General features: G+C 40.7%; 1 protein-coding gene across 4 annotated transcripts in view; it reads left to right on the top strand.

Moving 5' to 3' along the window:
* The window catches only part of ESRRG (estrogen related receptor gamma), a 1,015,505-nt gene that overhangs the window by 378,873 nt on the left and 618,834 nt on the right, over positions 1-17,798 (top strand). For all 4 annotated transcript variants that reach the window (XM_033936618.1, XM_033936614.1, XM_033936615.1 and 1 more), the window contains one exon: positions 3,734-3,811. The gene's annotated coding sequence lies outside the window, so the exon portion shown is untranslated. The remainder of the gene's footprint in view (positions 1-3,733; positions 3,812-17,798) is intronic.

The following is a 17,798-nucleotide window of genomic DNA, read 5'->3' as shown; positions in this document are numbered from 1 at the left end:
ATAAAAACAAAGAAAAATGATGACTAAGCAAATGGGTTACAGAGCCACAGAGAACATACAAATAGCTGTTGGTTATCCAAAAAGGCAGAAGGAAATAATACCATATTTTAAATGCTTATTTTTTGTCTCTCAGGCATATACAGACAGTATACAGTATTTATTTAAAATATTTATCTGCCTAAAACCTAGGCGGTTTACTATAAAACATTCACAATCAGTTGAACAACCGATCATTAAACAAATACTACATTATTTACATCACCCATAAGCTGTAATAATGATATAGAAAGCTCGCCAAGTTCATATATTTTCTTTTCAATTAAAGGCCTGGACAAAAAAAATAAGTTTTTAACAATTTCCTAAATCTCAAAACATTATCACATAAACATAAATTCCCAGGCATATCATTCCACATAACTGGGCCAATCACTGAAAAGGAGGATTTTGCTATATCAACATAATGTACCTCTTTGCATCTTCCCACATCTATAATAGTTTAGATCTCAATGTATGTCCTGGATTGTATATGTGTAATATTTCATTAAAGTATCTGGGCAATTTACCATATATCCCCTGATGTACCAATTTTATTATCTTATATTTTATAAGAAATTGGACTGGAAGCCAGTGAAGTTTCTTCAGTATAGGTGAGATATGGTCAAAAACATGGCATTCCCATCAACATTCGAGCAGCAGAATTCTATATAACCTGCAATGCACACACATGAGTAGTCGCAGTACCATAAGTATTAAACTTGAAGATACTTTATCTGCTAACTGACAAAAAAATACCTGAAGAACAAGGGTCAACGTTCTCCCTAGCAACTGACATAGTCTTTACAATACTTAATATGTCTTTTTCTGATACAGCTTTAAAATCAGTCCATTTCTCCTCCTCTCTTACAATCTATTCCTCCATTTCCTACCATCATCACCTGAATTGAATCACCTAAAATTTGCAACTTAGCCCTCAAATACTCAACATATTCAGCTGCAACTAGATCTTTTAATTTTTCTACCAGTAATTTTCTGAACCGTCGAATATAACTCTGGGACGATTAAGTGCCGTTTTAATTTTCAATGAAAATATTTAATTTCTCATCCTCACATAATCTCAGATATCCACACAGACGCAACTCATAACTCTCATAATCTTCCATGTCTTTTGTCTTTCTCCATCTTCTTTTTGATTGCTGTAGTTCTTCACTCCTATATAAACAAAGGAAGTTATTCAAAAGTAAAACTAGAGTACAGTATCATGGTCCTTCTCTCAACAGTTTTTCGGTGTAGTCAGTCGTAATAAAGGTGTGAAGGTAAACTGTTCTCCATAGTAACAGAGATCAGATAAAGACCAGCATGGCCTATCTCATCTGCCCATATAGGTGGTTAGAGTCATGCCTGATGTTATGCATGGAGCAGTAGATATAATTCCAGCCACCTTACTGAGAAACGAGATGGAACATGCTGGTCTTTATCTGCCATCTATAACTATGCATATTATTATGGGGGACAGTTTACTTACACAGCTTTATTATGGTTAACTGTATTAGTACTGTATCTGGTTGCACTTTTGAATAATTTCCCTTGTTTATTTGATATGACTTAATATAAATCCTCAATTCCAATGACTATATTTAATCTGGTAGAAGAGGTTGAGGCTTTAATGGGGAGAGGGACAGAAGGGTTACATTAAATCTAAAAAGAATGGTGTTTTTCTGCTATTTGAAAACCTATATTTTTATCCAAAAGGATGAGGAATATTCTTGTAACATAAAAAAAAAATATGTCAAAAACAAGACTCTCGAGCAATCTAAGAACAATAAACATTTGCTAAAGCCAATTGTAGAAAGCCCAGGCATGGTCTCATTCTCAGCTGGCTAAAGCAATGGATGCATGAAACACTCCTTTTCCTCCACAGCTTTAGACTGAGGGTGCATAAGTGATTTGGATCAGAACAGAACCAAAAATATGTTTAAAACATTGGACATTTTGGGGGTAATGGGAAAGTATGATATGTGTTGGGATAGGCAAACACATTGACTACAAATTTGGGAGTGCTAAGTTTTCACTGATGTTAGCTACCTAAAGAATGAGGCCCTGATTCTACAAAGTGCGTCCCGATTTTAGGCAGATGTAGGCGTCCTACAGCCGTCTAATCAGCCAATCGGGATGCACGTTTTTAAAAAAAATGCTCCCCAGGCAGGCCGCCTATATTGAAGGTGCCTCCGGGAGCCTAAGGAGGCCCGCAAGACGCCTAAGCTCGCCTAAGGGCCTTAGGCAAACCTAGGTGGCCCTACGCGTCTCCCTAGTAGAGGAAGAGACGCTTACAATGTAGGCCAACAAAATGCTGGTCTACATTGTAAGTAGACGCGGCCGCTATACTTATTGCGGCAAGGGATCTCTCTGCCGCTATAAGTATAGCGAGCCGCGTCCGCCTGTCCGATCGCTGGCAGGAGGGTGCCCAAATCCTCCTGCCAGAAGATGCCCCCCCCTGACACTACCGATCGCTGGCAGGAGGGTGCCCAAACCCTCCTGCCAGAAGATGCCCCCCCCCGCGCTAACAGCCTCCAAACCTCCACCCCACCAAACTAACCTTTTCTTTTGGCCAGACGGGTCTTGCCCATCCAGTCGGCAGGCCCGCCTCGTCGAAATGAGGCGGGCCCACCCCTTCCTGGCCCATCCCGCCGAAGCCTAAGGCCTGATTGGCCCAGGCTCTAGAAGCCTGGACCAATCAGGCCTTAGGCATAGCGGGTCCACCCATCCCCACTTAATCTAAGGCCTGATTGGCCCAGGCTCTAGGCGCCTGGGCCAATCAGGCCTTAGACTTAGTGGGGATTGGCGGACCCGCTATGCCTTAGGCCTGATTGGTCCAGGTTTCTAGAACCTGGGCCAATCAGGCCTTAGGATTCGGCGGGATGTGCCGGGAAGGGGCGGGCCCGCCTCATTTCGATGAGGCGGGCCTGCTGGCTGGACGGGCAAGACCCGTCTGGCCAAAAGAAAAGGTTAGTTTGGTGGGGTGGAGGTTTGGGGGCTGTTAGCGCGGGGGGGGGAGGGTGCGTCTTCGGGCAGGAGGGATTGGGCACCCTCCTGCCAGCGATCGATATTGTCGGGGGGGGGGGCATCTTCTGGCAGGAGGGTTTTGGCACCCTCCTGCCAGCAATCGGTAGTGTCTGGAGGGGGCATCTTCTGGCAGGAGAGTTTGGGCACCCTCCTGCCGGCATTTGAACAGGCGGCCGCGGCCCGCTATACTTATAGCGGCAGAGAGATCCCTTGCTGCGATAAGTGTAGCGGGCCGTGTCTAATCTAACCCGATTCTCTAACCAGTGTCTGTAACATGGACGCCGGTTACAGAATCGGGGTTTAGTGTAGGCCCGATTCTGAATAGGACACCTCTCCCGGGCGTCCTATACAGAATCAGGGCCTGAGTGTCTGTGATACATATAGAAGGGGGAAAAAAACTATCATAGCTTTCAAAGGGAGGCATGCTAGAACTATAAAGCTATTTTTGTTTTTTTCTTGTCATTACCACTGGCAGACCCTTACATTTGAAGTTGATCATCTCCCATGATTGTCCTTGCTTTTGGTCTGAAAATAACTGCTGAGGCTGATCTGGGATTGATATAAACTTCACAAATTGTACAAATCTTTTTGAGCAGGATGGGTGGCTAAGGTTGTTGATTTGATCTGAAACATTCTATTTCTATAATTTCTACTTTTCAATCTTCTTTTGCAGTTGTGCATTGAAGTGCCAAGATTCCTGTTAAAGACTCTTCCTCTATCTGAGGTGATTCTGGACAATAATCTTGCATGGGTAAGTGTTGATGATATACTTCTTTGTGTTGGCCTTGAGGATATCCTTGAAATACTCTTTTTGGCTTCCACTGAAACATAAACTAACTGATCAAGTGCTTGTGTGCCATGATTCTCCCAGATCCTTTCCTTCCACCAGCAGGCACTGTTCCCTCTAAGCTGAGCAGGAGTCCTCCAGTTGAATTGCTGTCAGTAAGGGGTGGTGCTTCATTATTGTGTTTTCAATTGCTGGGAACAGGCAAGTTCCCTGCAGTCCTGCAGAACTTACCTGTCCCTCACTATTGAAAATGTGATAGTGAAACAGCACCCTCTGCTGGTAGTACTGTAGGTGAAGGGTTCTTACTCAGCTTAGAGAGAACAGTACCAGCAGGCCTAGCTAAAATCATGTGTGGTCTTCTTTAGTATGCATACTTTTAACTGGGTTTAAAATTAGATGTTTCTATAGGCATGTTTAATTCCTGGAATCCTCCAACCACAAAACAAACTGTGGACAAAACACGATGTTCTTGACCTTCCTATATTTTTTCAATCAGTGTTAAGAAAAATATCCACATCAACCGTTTTAAAAACTAACGGACCCCACATGGGCCGTGTTTTGGCTTACAAAGCCTTTCTCAAGGGTCCGGTTGTTAAATAATATACAGGTACTGTGAAATTGGTTTCCAAATCGCAAATTCCTCAATAGAACTGCTGCTTTTCCTGTGGAACTTTGGGTCTTCCCGTTTTAGCTTTTCATAATTCCTGGAATCAAACAGTGCACATACATTTGTTTTTGAAATGCATACATGCCATTTTTGCCTCAGCTTGACCACCTACCCATGCACATACCAAATGCAAAATATGTGGGTACTTTTAGTGTGTGCATGTCTCCCTCCCCACAGATTCTATATATGGTGCTTTGAGTTGCGCATGCAAATTTGGGTGTATGCCCAATTTATGAAAGCGTCTTAATTGAATAACAAGACAATTAGTGCAACTTGTCATCTTAACAAGCATTAATTGGATTTAATTGAAATTCATATAAATTTAGGCACTGGATCCACACATAAATTTAACATGCAACTTTAAAAAGGGGGCGTGGCCATGGGAGAGTCATGGGTAGATCAGGAGCATTCCTTAAATTTACGTGCTTGGTTATAGAATAAGAGGGATTTGCGCCTAATTTAGGTGTGAGGATTTACACCATGTTTCAGTTAGTATAAATGGCCATGCCTAAATTTAATTGTGCGTCATGGGTGTAAATGCTATTAACATGAGATGCACCAAGCTTTAATCATCATTTATACAAAAGGGGGGAGGGGGTTTGGCACCAACTTTATAGAATTTAGTCCTTTGCATCTGATAATTTTCAAAGGGAAACAAATACAGGTATATTGATAACTAGTGCTATGCACATGGACAAAGTGTCTGTATATATTGCAGACTGAGGGCTGTTCAATATTGCTCCCAGTATTTCTAAATTTAGTTTCTTGGGTTTATTTTGTCAGATAGCAATAGCTAATAGTTCTAAAGCTGAGTTAAAGAGGGATAGTAATAAAGGCATCTTTGCTACATTCCTCACCAAAAGTGAATAAATTTTATAGGACGTTGTGTAATTTTGTAGAGCATTGTGACGTTACTGGAAACCAATCCAATTCACTGCTTGGAGATAATAATCACACAATCTGAACAAAAGTCTATATGGGATCTAGTGAAACAGTACGACTAGTTCCTTTAAACCTTCAACTTTATAAAAGAAATTATGAAATAGTTCTGTGTGGTTAGAAGAATAATAGTTTTATAAAAACTGCTTAATTTATATGACTTATTTGTCCTGTAACTACCTAATCTCTGAGCAAATATCTTTGTGTAGATCTCACAATTATCTTTTATTAATTAGACAGTTCTATAGTTTGCAGGATATAAGAGATCTCGCTCTGACTTATTTCAGCACTATAATTGTTGCTTCTTCAAACTTGCTGTCTGCTCCACCTAGGGAGATGCATTCCTGAAAAATATTTATAAGTGCAGAAGACAATTTACTACTAAATGTTTTATAAATGCTACAGAAAACCTGTTCAGTTCTGATGACTTACAAGGTGTTTGAGACCGAATAGCTAATTGGAATTCCATACCTTTAATTTTAGAATGAAATTTCTTTCTCTCTTTCAACAATAATGGAGGACAATGTATTTTTCTAATAAATGATTGATGATTATTGCTACCATGTTTCCCTAAGTTTATCAATTGCTGTAGCCCTGATTTTCAAGGAGTAGGGGTAGGTTTCCATACTCCATATCCTTGGGGCTGTGTTGGGTGGGGCACTAGATATTTAGTTAGTAAGTTTAAAGCAGGGGTAGGGAACTCCAGTCCTCGAGAGCCGTATTCCAGTCGGGTTTTCAGGATTTCCCCAATGAATGTGCATTGAAAGCAGCGCATGCAAATAGATCTCATGCGTATTCATTGGGGAAATCCTGAAACCCGCCTGGAATACGGCTCTCGAGGACCGGAGTTCCCTACCCCTGGTTTAAAGGATTTGATATACCACCAATCACAAAAGTTATTGTGGCTTAACGGTTTACAAGTATCTCAACAACCAATTGGTGAATAGCAGAAAAGAGTAGGGCAATAACTGTCAGATCTTTATTGTAACTGCAATCTCGACTCGTTTGGTTTCTCCCTAAACTGAAGACCAGGTTCTTCACCAGCGTTTTTTTCCCCCTTAGCGCTCTCTCTTCTAGGCTCCGCAAACACTTTGGGCTCCTTTTACGAAGGCGCATTAGCGGGTTTAACGCGCTGGCCAAAAAAACTACCGCCTGCTCAAGAGGAGGCGGTAGCGGCTAGCGTGGCCGGCGGTTTAGCGCGCGTTGCACTGCTAGTGCGGCTTCGTAAAAGGAGCCCTTTCTCTTTTGTAGCTCTGCATATCCTCCTTGGGGATTTAAATAAGTCAGAACCTATTCCAACATGCCAGAAGTGAAGCCTCTGCCTTGACCAGGTACTCCCCGTGAGCCCTAATGCTCACAAGAAAGAGAAGAAAGAAAGGACATAGACCACCCCCCCTTACGTGAGATTTTATACTTATTACTTAAAATACTATCACTCACTGCTTCAAGAGTGGTTTGGTTTGTAAAGACACTGGTGAGGGGAATTTATTCTCCCCCTACCATCACCACCCAAAGTATTGTTGTGTGCATAAAAAAAGAATAGCTTTGATCTATCTTTCTTTGTTATCAGAAGCTTGAACATTTAGCTAGAACACAGAGGGTTGTTGTTGGGGTTTTTTTTTTTTTTTACAGTATTACCTACTCCATTTTTCTTACCCATGGCTGATTAAAGCGCGTTCTTCTACCTATACCGTATACGCTGTAATTTCAATGACTGCTCATAACAGATAAATGTGTTTCCAACATCTTGGTTTTCCTTAGTAACATAACTGAATTTTTTTTTTCTTTTTGATTGGCTGGTTCATGCTGTTAATATTCAGAAAGATCACTTTTAATTTAGAAACTGACATCTTCATAACCATTTGTATCTAGAATCCCCAGAAACCTTATATATTTCCAATTTTATTCCTGGGCATTGGTATTGATTATCACTAAGTCTTAATTTTTCCACTGACACTAAAAAGTACAGAGGAGTTTCTTTAAGTTCTGTGCTTGTAATCTCCTAGACATGGCAGAATGGAAGAAGCTGACATATAAGCAGGGCCTAAAAAGTTTCATTTAGATTATACACAAGGCACCAGTTGCCACTCTGTACTTTCTCAGATTTACAGTGTCCCCATTACATTTCTTTAAATGGTAATGGAACCGATGGTCTTATATGAGGTAAAAGAAGGACTGATTTGAATGAAAAGGGAGAATGACTTGTATAATAGAAACATAGAAACATAGAAAAAAGCAGCAGAAAAAGTCTGCCCATTCCAAGTATCCCCTCCCCTGAATTTACTCCTTTAAAGATCCCACGTGAGTATCCCATTTTCTCTTAAAATCCGTCACGCTGCTGGCCTTTATCACCTGGAGTGGGAGTCTGTTCCAATGATCCACTACTCTTTCGGTGAAGAAATACTTCCTGGAGTCGCCATGAAACTTCCCTCCCCTAATTTTCAGCGGATGCCCTCTGGTGGTCAAGGGTCCCATGAGCCAGTGGTCTCCAAAACTGAACACAAGTACTCCAAGTGAGGCCTCACCATGGCTCATTATAAAAGTCATTCACTCTGCCCATTTTAGCTGATCTGCACAACCTTTCCCACAACAACTGATCTCTAGAACTGTTAGTCACTAACTTCTAATTTTGTTCGTTCTACTCAATTTGTAGCATTTTTAATCATTGTAAATCGCATAGAACTTCACGGTCCTGCAGTATATAAACTGTTATTATTATTATTATTATCTCATATAAAACAATCCATTCCATTACTCTTCTCATTTATATTTTCTATAACTGTACATCCCTTTACACACAATTTCCACCCTCGTTGCTTATCCTTCTTCCAAGTTCAGCCCAAAATGAAATCAGTACCAAAGCAACCCAATCCTCATTTACAATAATTGGCTTCCTCACCACCACCAGCGCCACTAATTTGGATTTGTATACGGATCTGGCTGCGCGTGATTGTGTAATAACCGTGCCCAAATTTTCTCACACACAACCCAAAAGGGAGAATGGCCATAGGAGGGGTATGGATGCGTCATGGATATTTCAATGAATGACATGCAGTTTTACAGAATTTGGGTAGTGTGCGTCCAAGTTGCACACCCGGATTTACACCAGGTTTCAGCTGGTGTAAGTCCTCATGTACATCTCACTGGATGCTAATTTTACCATTTGGGTTGTGTGGTCTTTGGTTCGTACAGTTTGATGGATATCTTTCTGCATTTTACTCAGCTCACAGAAAAGAAAACGTACAGTTTTTTTTGTTTTAGGTTAAAACGGTTAGAATAGCTTGTACATGCTTATTCTGGCCTACATCAATAGAACTTTTAATTTCAGTATCATTGGCTTGGTCAAGAGCTATTTAACATGCCACCATTATTCCTTAGGAATTTGACCCATTCCCTAATCTATTCCACAAGTGGTATTTAATGCCGCCTCTTAGGCTAGAAGCACTAGGGAAGAATGTGAAATGCAACTGCAGCCCTGCCTTATTCCTGACCTTGGAGCTAAGGATTAATATGAAATAGGGGCATTAGAATAGTCCATTCTTTTGCATTGTCATGTCTCAGGTTGATAAGCAGGGAAAATATAAATAAAGAAGACCAATTTCGCAGTCTTAGCTGCAACCTTTTTGTTTTATGACAAAAGGGTGTTAATTAGCATAGGAGCAGTAAGATGCCTTCCTAAACTCTATGCTAATTATACATTCTGTTGACCGTGACTCCAGTCCGATAATTGGCTTGCAGCAACATGACATTTCAAATCATCTCTTGAAATTACATCAAAAGGCTGGCCTGTTTTGTTTTGATAGGGGAACAATCAATTTGATAAGTGGTAACACTGCTCATTGTTTCACGTTAATTAGACTAATTGCGATATGTTAGCCTCTGAAATAGGCAGAACTTGGTGGAGACAAAGGCTGCGGCCCTTAGCATGCAAAGCATGTGACGGTTCCACTTGCTTGCACATACTGTAGGCAGCAAACAGAGTTGTTAGGATTCAGCCATGCAGCAGGTTGGATATTAACAGCAGTTTGATGCGTTACACTTAATCCACTGGCTTTCAATTATAAGAACTAGTTTAAAAAAAAAAAAATCCCAGAGGGAGGGAATATAGAAACACAAAATTAGCATTAAAATGCTAAAGGTCTCATCAATCTCAAACTCAGCCCTGTTCTTCATGTCCTTTATGACCTAATTCACAAATGGTAGAAAGGTCCATTGAAAACTTAAGGGATTGATTTTATCTTGATACAATGGTTCTTTTTTCTGTTTCAGTTCTGTTTTGCATGAGATTCTCTTTTTTCTTTCCTCCAGGTTTATGATACATATTAAATATAAGAGTCTGGTACAGCATGATTGCCATGAGAAATTATCACAACCTTTCTTACTTTACCCAAGAACTGCCAAATTCTTGTCTTTTTTTTTTTTGGGGGGGGGGGGATTTTGATATGTTAAGGCCCAGATTCTGGAAATGGCGCCGTTATCAGTGGCCACCTTAAAAAAGGCTGCCGATTGCATGTCTAGCATGCAATGGCGCTATTTACAGAATTGCAGCTACATGAACGGTAGGTGCCAGAAATGTAGGCCATGGTTTTAAAGGCCTACATTTCTGGCACCTACCTTTCATAAGAACCACGTCTACAGAGGCACCATACAACACCTAAAGCCACTTCTGTCGTTAACCACACCTACAGTAGCATTAGACATCATAAGGTTCCTCCTTGGCTGGGATAACAGTAGCCTTTTTGTTCTTAAATCAGTGCAGCCAATTAGTGTACCAATTAAACCAATTAACATAGAAACATGATAGCAGATAAAGGCCAAATAGCCCATCCAGTCTGCCCATCCACAGGAACCATTATCTTTCCCCTCTCTAAGAGATCCCATGGTGCCTAGCCCACGCTTTCTTAAATTCAGACATTCTCTCCACCACCTATTTCGGGAGACTGTTCACACATCTACCACCCTTTCTGTAAAAATAAGTATTTCCTTAGATTACTCCTGAGCCTACACCTCTTAACTTCATCCAATGCACTCTCATTCCATTCCATTCCATTAGTGATTTCTATTCCGCCAATATCTTGCGGTTCAAGGCGGATTACATAAAAGTTTTCAGAGATTACATAAAAGTTTACAGGAATAGCATAAGAGATGTCATAAGAGTTACATAAGAATTACCAAAGAGTTGTCGAGATCTTAAGGTGATAAATGTTGGGTAATAAGAATTACCAAAGAGTTGTTGAGATCTTAAGGTGGTAAGTGTTGGGTAAATAGAGGCATTTTAGCATTAATTGGGTAGTTAGAAACATATTAAAGTATATTAAGGGTGTAGAGTGGGTAGGTGGGGTTTAGGTAGGAACTGGTCATATTAGATAGGTTTTATGTATTATTTGAAGAGTAGGGTTTTAGTGTCTTTCTTGAAGGTTTTGTAGTCTGTGGTCGATGACAACAGAATGGTGATTTGTCTGTCCAATTTAGCTGCTTTGATGGCTGTTAGGTTGTCATATAGTTTTTTTTTTTGTTTGACATTTTTGGATGGTACTTTGTGTGAAAAGTGAGTGGGTTTTCCTGTGCCTGGATGAGGAGGATTGAGTTAGTCGGTTATTCCAGTAGGTTGGGCTTTCTCCGTTAATAGCTTTGAATAGTAGGCAGTAGAATTTGAAGTGTACTCTTGCTTGTATTGGGAGCCAGTAAGAGTCATGGTATGCTTCTGTGATGTGGTCATATTCCAGAGCTTTCTTTCAAAGAATACATATTGAGATCTTTAAGTCTGTCCCCATACACCTTATAATGAAGACCACATACTATTTTAGTAACCTTCCTCTGGACCAACTCCATCCTGTTTATATCTTTTTGAAAGTGCAGCCTCCAAATTGTACACAATATTCTAAATGAGGTCTCACCAGAGTCTTATGCAGGGGTATCAATACCTCCTTTTTCCTACTGGCCATACCTCTCCCTATGTAACCTAGCATCCTTCTAGCTTTCGCCATCACCTTTTCAACCTGTTTGGCCACCTTAAGATCATCACATACAATCATATCCAAGTCCCGCTCTTCTGTCATGCACATAAGTTCTTCACCTCCTAAACTGTACCATTCCCTCGGGTTTTTGCAGCCCAAATGCATGACCTTGCATTTCTTAGCATTAAGTTGTAGCTGCCAAATTTCAGATCATTCTTCATGCTTTGCTAGGTTTTTCTTCATGTTATTCACACCATCCGGGGTGTTCACTCTATTGCAGAATTTAGTATCATCCACAAAGAGGCAAATCTTGCCCGATAGCCCTTCAGCAAAGTCATTTATAAAAATGTTAAAAAGAACAGGTCCAAGAACAGAACCTTGAGGCACACCACTGGTAACATCCCTTTCCTCAGAGTGATCTCCATTGACCATTACCTTCTGTCGCCACCACTCAACCAGTTCCTGACCCAACCCGTCACTTTGGGACCCATCCCGTGGACACTCAGTTTATTTATTAGATATCTGTGTGGAACTGCTAAAATCTAAATACACCATATCTAGCCCACTCCCTCTTTTCAATTCTCTGGTCGCCCAGTCAAAAAAAATTGATCAGATTTGTCTGACAAGACCTACCTCTAGTGAATCCATGTTGTCTCCAGTCCTGTAATCTACCGGTTTCCAGAAACTTGACCATTCTCTGTTTTAAAAGCGTTTCCATTAATTTCCTTACTATAGAAATCAGACTTACCAGCCTGTAATTCCTTACTTCTTCCTTACTTCCAGATGTGGAGAGGAACCACATCTGCCCTTCTCCAGTCCTCCAGTACCACTCCCGACTCTAGAGAAGCATTGAAAAGGTCAGTCAATGGAGCCACCAGAACTTCTCTAAGTTCTTTCAGCACCTTTGGATGAACAGCATCCGGCCCCATTGCTTTGTCTACCTTTAATTTTGCTAGCTCTTCATGAACACAACCCTCTGAAAATCGATCAGGGTCTACCAATCCTCCATCCCTATTTGCGTTTGTCTTCTGTTGTCCCGCTCCCGATGCTTCAGCTGTGAACACAGAACAGAAATATTTGTTAAGCAATTTAGCCTTTTCTTTATCAGCTTCTTTATATTTCTCTCCTTCACCTTTGAGTCTCACAGTACTACTATTGCACTTCTGCCAGCCTTCCAGATATTTTTGCTTGTCTTCCTCTTTCTGCGATCTTTTGTAGTTTATGAAAGCTAACCTCTTAATTCTTACCTTCTCAGCTACTACTTTTGAGAACTAAATCCAATTAGGGCACCAATTTTAGAATCGGGCCTTGAGAGGCCAATTTATTAAGCTGTGCTTACCACAGGTTAAAATGTGTTAACATGGGTCACACTTAGGCATTCCATGGTAGTTTTTGCATGTGTATGCGCTACCAACTGTCAATCATGAATATTCATTTCCAAACCCACAGACGTTGCCAGTACACATGGACCTCTCCAAATGGCATGTATCAAAATCAAATTGACTACTAAGACAGAGATGGAAATTTGCAGTTTTGACTGCAAGGATTAAACCAGGCGTTGATTCTGAACATGACCATGATCTTTTGGCATGCAAGATCAAGGTGAAGCTTCACAAGAAGAAGATCATTAGAGACCTTCCAAAATATAATATTGAAAGCATTCTATCAGACTATTGGATAAAACTAAACAACAGGTTTGCCTTGCTTGATACAGAAGATAGAGAGCCCAAAGAGTTATGAAATGACATCAAAACTGTAATTAGTGATGAAGCTGAAAAAACAATCCAGAAGAAAAGCCAAGAAATCTCCTTGGATCTCAGAAGAAACCAGCAAATTGCAGAAGAAAGAAGACAAGCAAAACTATCTGGTGATAGAGAAAAAGTATCACAAATTAACCAAGCATTTCAACATCAAGTTCAGCAAGACAAAGAATGATATCTCAAGGATATTTGTCAGAAAATAGAATCAGAACATGTAAATGGAAAAACCAAATTAGCTTTTCAGGAGATTAAGAGATTGTGGCAGAAATTCCAACCTTGACTGGCGAAGCTTAAAGATATCAATGGAATGATATTGAATGATCCAGAAAGCATTAGAAAGAGATGGAAAGAATATATGGAAGATTTATACAAACAAGGCAATGAGGATAACATTGAGCAAATTGAACTGGAAACTAAAGCCGAAGAAGAACCAGATATTTTAAAAGAAGGTGGCATATCAGCAATTAAAGCTTTATCAATAAACAAGTCACGGTATTCCAATTGAATTAAACAAAGGTTCAGAAGGTGCTATCATGGCCCTCAGTAAACTGTGTCAATAGATTTGGAAGGAAAAAATATAGCCAACCGTTTGGGGAAGATCATTGTTCATACCTTTATCGAAGAAAGGTGATGCCAAGGACTGTACTAACTACACAACAATTGCTTTAATTCCAAAATATTGCTGAAAATAATACAACGAAGGCTCCAATCAAGCTTTGAATAAAAACTACCCGAAGTTATATATTTTATTTATTTATTTATTTATTCAATTTTCTATACCTTTCTCCCAGGGGAACTCAGAACAGTTTACATTAATTTATTCAGGTAAAGCATTTTCCCTGTCTGTCCCAGCAGACTCATAATCTATCTAATGTACCTGGTGTAATGGGGGGATTAAGTGACTTGTTCAGGGTCACAAGGAGTAGCGTGGGTTTGAACCCACAACCTCAGGGTACTGAGGCTGTAGCTTTCACCACTGTGTCACACTCTCAGAAAAGGCCAAGGAATAAGAGACATTATTGTCAATGTTGAATGGATGTGGCCTTTATCTGCCATCATATTTGTATATTTCTGTGAGATATTGGAGAAGAACAAAGAATACCAAAACCCTCTATAACTTGGCTTCATTGACTACAGCAAAGCTTTTGACTATGTGGATCACAAACTATGGAGGACTCTAGTGCAAATGGGAATACCCAAACACATAACTCAGCTGAAAGCATATATGAAAATCAAGAAGCTGCAGTGAGACCTGCATATGGCAACACTTATTGGTTTCCAATAAAACATGTCGTCAGGCAAGGATGCATCTTGTCACCTTATCTGTTCAACCTGTATGGTGAACATCATCTTCTGAAAAGCAAATTTGGAAGAAGAGAGTGCCAGTTTCAAAGTTGGTGGCCAAAATATAAATAACCTGTGCTATGCAGATGATACAACACTCATCACTAGCAGCAAAAAAGACATGCTGTATCCGCTGAAAAAAGTCAAAGTTGAAAGTCATAACATGGGATTAGAACTGAACATAAACAAGACGAAGATCATGAACATGGAAAATGATGAAAATTTTGAGCATGAGGGCTATAAAATGGAAGTTGTAAAGGATTTCAATTTCCTGGGCTCTTTTGTAAACAAAGAAGCAACTAGCAGGGAGGAAATACTCCGCAGAATAGCACTTGGTTGCTCTTCAATGAAGGCTCTAGACCAGGGTTGTCCAACCTTTTGGCTTCCCTGGGATGCATTGGCCGAAAAAAATGTTTCCGGGGCACACAAACGCTCAAATGCTGCAGCAAGATGGAGGAGGGAGCTTGCAAGACGGTAAACACCCAGGGTCAGCAGAGGAAAAACTGCATCGCCCTCGACCGGGGCCACACAAAATACTTAATGGGGCCGCATGTGGCCCTCAGGCCGCAGGTTGGACACCCCTGCTCTAGACAAAGTATTCAAAGGCAAGGAGGTAACACTCCAAACGAAAATCAGACTTATCCACGCACTCATTTTCTCTGTGGTCAGTTACAGATGTGAAAGCTGGACACTACAGAAGCAAGATAGAAAGAAGATTGACTCATTTGAGCTTTGGTGCTGGAGGATTTTAGGCATGCTGTGGACTGCCAGAAGAACTAACAAATCGATTCTGGAAGAGATCAAACCGGCTATGTCACTTGAAGCCCAAATGATGATCATACCATCAGAAGAGAGAGATTACTGGAGAAGGACATCATTGTTTGGGAAGATCGAAGGAACCAAGTGAAGAGGGCGAACTGCAGTCAGATGGCTGGACACATTGAGAACAACCATGGGTATGATGCTGGAGGACCTTTCCTGACTAGCACACAATCAATTTCTTTTTAGATCCGCAATTCATCAAATTGCTAGGACTCGAGTACGAGTCGATTATACCTAGCAACAACATGCTCTACCCATTCACTAAAATATAATTTTTCTTAACACTGGGGGCATGTTTGGGGGCAGAGAGTGAATGTAGCTATGTTAATTGATTAGCACATGGGCATTACTGAATGCTGCTCTCATCCTCTTGTAGATTTCAATCCCTTCTTTTGCCTCAATTGCACAGTTTTTCTTCCTTCAAAGACCATTGCATCTGACTATTTCCTCATCTACCCCTCCATGTAGCAGTCATTTACCGAAACTCTGTTAAGCCCCTTTCTTCCTTTCTCACTGACTTTGACTTCTGGCTCTCCCTCTTTCTTGAACCTTCATCTCCTTCCCTCATTCTTGGTGATTTTAACATTCACACTGATGACCCCTACAACTCCTATGCGTCTAGGCTTCTAGCCTTAATATCCTCATTCAAACTTCATATATGCTTCACTGTCCCTCCTACCAGAATGGCCACTGCCTTGATCTTGTCCTCTTCTCTAACTATCACACATTTCTGCACCACAGTTCTTCCACCTTTTAATAACTTTTACAACTCACCACCTTCCCCCCAGACCCACCATTTAAGAATCTTCAGGCTATTGATTCCTGCACTCTCTCCATTGCTGTTTCACCCCTCTTCTCTAACACTATACCAGGGATCTCAAAGTCCCTCCTTGAGGGCCGCAATCCAGTCGGGTTTTCAGGATTTCCCCAATGAATATGCATTGAAAGCAGTGCATGCACATAGATCTCATGCATATTCATTGGGGAAATCCTGAAAACCCGACTGGATTGCGGCCCTCAAAGAGGGACTTTGAAACCCCTGCACTATACTATACCAGCCTGTAAATGAAGCTGTCTTTTCCTATAATACCACTCTCACCTATGTTTTAGATACCCTTGCCCCATTCTATGTAAAGTGCGCCAAACCCCAGTCCTGGCTGAACCCAAAAATGAGCGACTTATGCTTCTGTGCCAGGTCTGCTGAACGTCTCTGGCTCAAATCTCGCACCCATGCTGACTATGCACTTCAAATTTTGCCCGACCTCCTTCCAGTATACATTTTCATTTGCCAAACAAGACTACTACACCTGCCTGATTGACTCCTTTGGCTCCAACTCTCGCCATCTCTTTGCCACACTGAACTCTATGTTCAAAGTGTCCCCACCTCCAACCCCTCCATCACTTTTCCCCAGACTATGACCAATTACTTCTATGACAAGGTCAACAAAATTAACCTTGACTTCTCAACCAAGCCACCTCCACCTCTCCCTCCCACTGCCCACTCTGTCAATTCTCCCTCAGCCTTCCTTTCCTAAAATCATTGAACAGGAACATGCATATCTTCTCTCCTCTAGGAACTTGTCCAAACCTTTTTTAAAATCAGCTACATTAACCGCTCTTATCACATTCTTTGGCAATGCATTCCAGAGCTTAACTATTCTCTGAGTGAAAAAATATTTCCTCCTATTGGTTTTAAAAGTATCTCCCTGTAACTTTGAGTGTCCCCTAGTCTTTGTAATTTTTGTTGGAGTATAAAAATTGATCTACTTTTACCCGTTCTACAGCACTCATGATTTTGTAGTCTTCTATCATGTCTCCCCTCAGCTGTCTCTCTTCCAAGCTGAACAGCCCTAACCTCATTAGTCTTTCCTCATATGAGAGGAGTTCCATCCGTTTATCATCCTGGTCGCTATTCTTTGAACCTTTTCTAGTTTCTATGCAAAATGGAGCTCCATATCTGTCTTTATAAAATAAATAAATAAATAAACAAAGTGCATACACTGTTTTAAAGATTCTTGCAAAGTTTAGAATTACAATATCATTCCTGTGGCAGAGTCAAAAGGAGCTTCAGTTCATTAAGTTTTCAGGCTGCTGCACTAACCACTGAGCTTCTCCTCCAGTCTGGAAAGTGCTTCTTGGAATCATGATAATTTCTAAAGAAATGCATACAGTAATGGAACTCTGAAATCTTTCTGTTCCGTATATGTTTACTTTGCATTCAGGCTTTCATTTATATTGAATCATCGGAGGTTAAATAAAATTTAAGTAAGGGAGCCCTTTTCCTCTCCAAAAAAGGATGCATATAAATGAGTGGTGTACCAGTCCTTAAGTAGTGCTTTTCACTAATGTTTCCCAGGTTTTGGATAAAAGGCAAACCATAAGTAAAGACAAGAATAAAGTCCTTTTGGAGGCAGCTTAAGTGCTTGTTCTGCTTGCCTGAGCACAGGCTAGAAAAGACATTG

The sequence above is a fragment of the Geotrypetes seraphini genome, chromosome 3 (assembly GCF_902459505.1).
Source record: "Geotrypetes seraphini chromosome 3, aGeoSer1.1, whole genome shotgun sequence".
NCBI classification, from domain to species: domain Eukaryota; kingdom Metazoa; phylum Chordata; class Amphibia; order Gymnophiona; family Dermophiidae; genus Geotrypetes; species Geotrypetes seraphini.
This window is presented reverse-complemented; position numbering and strand designations above follow the sequence as displayed.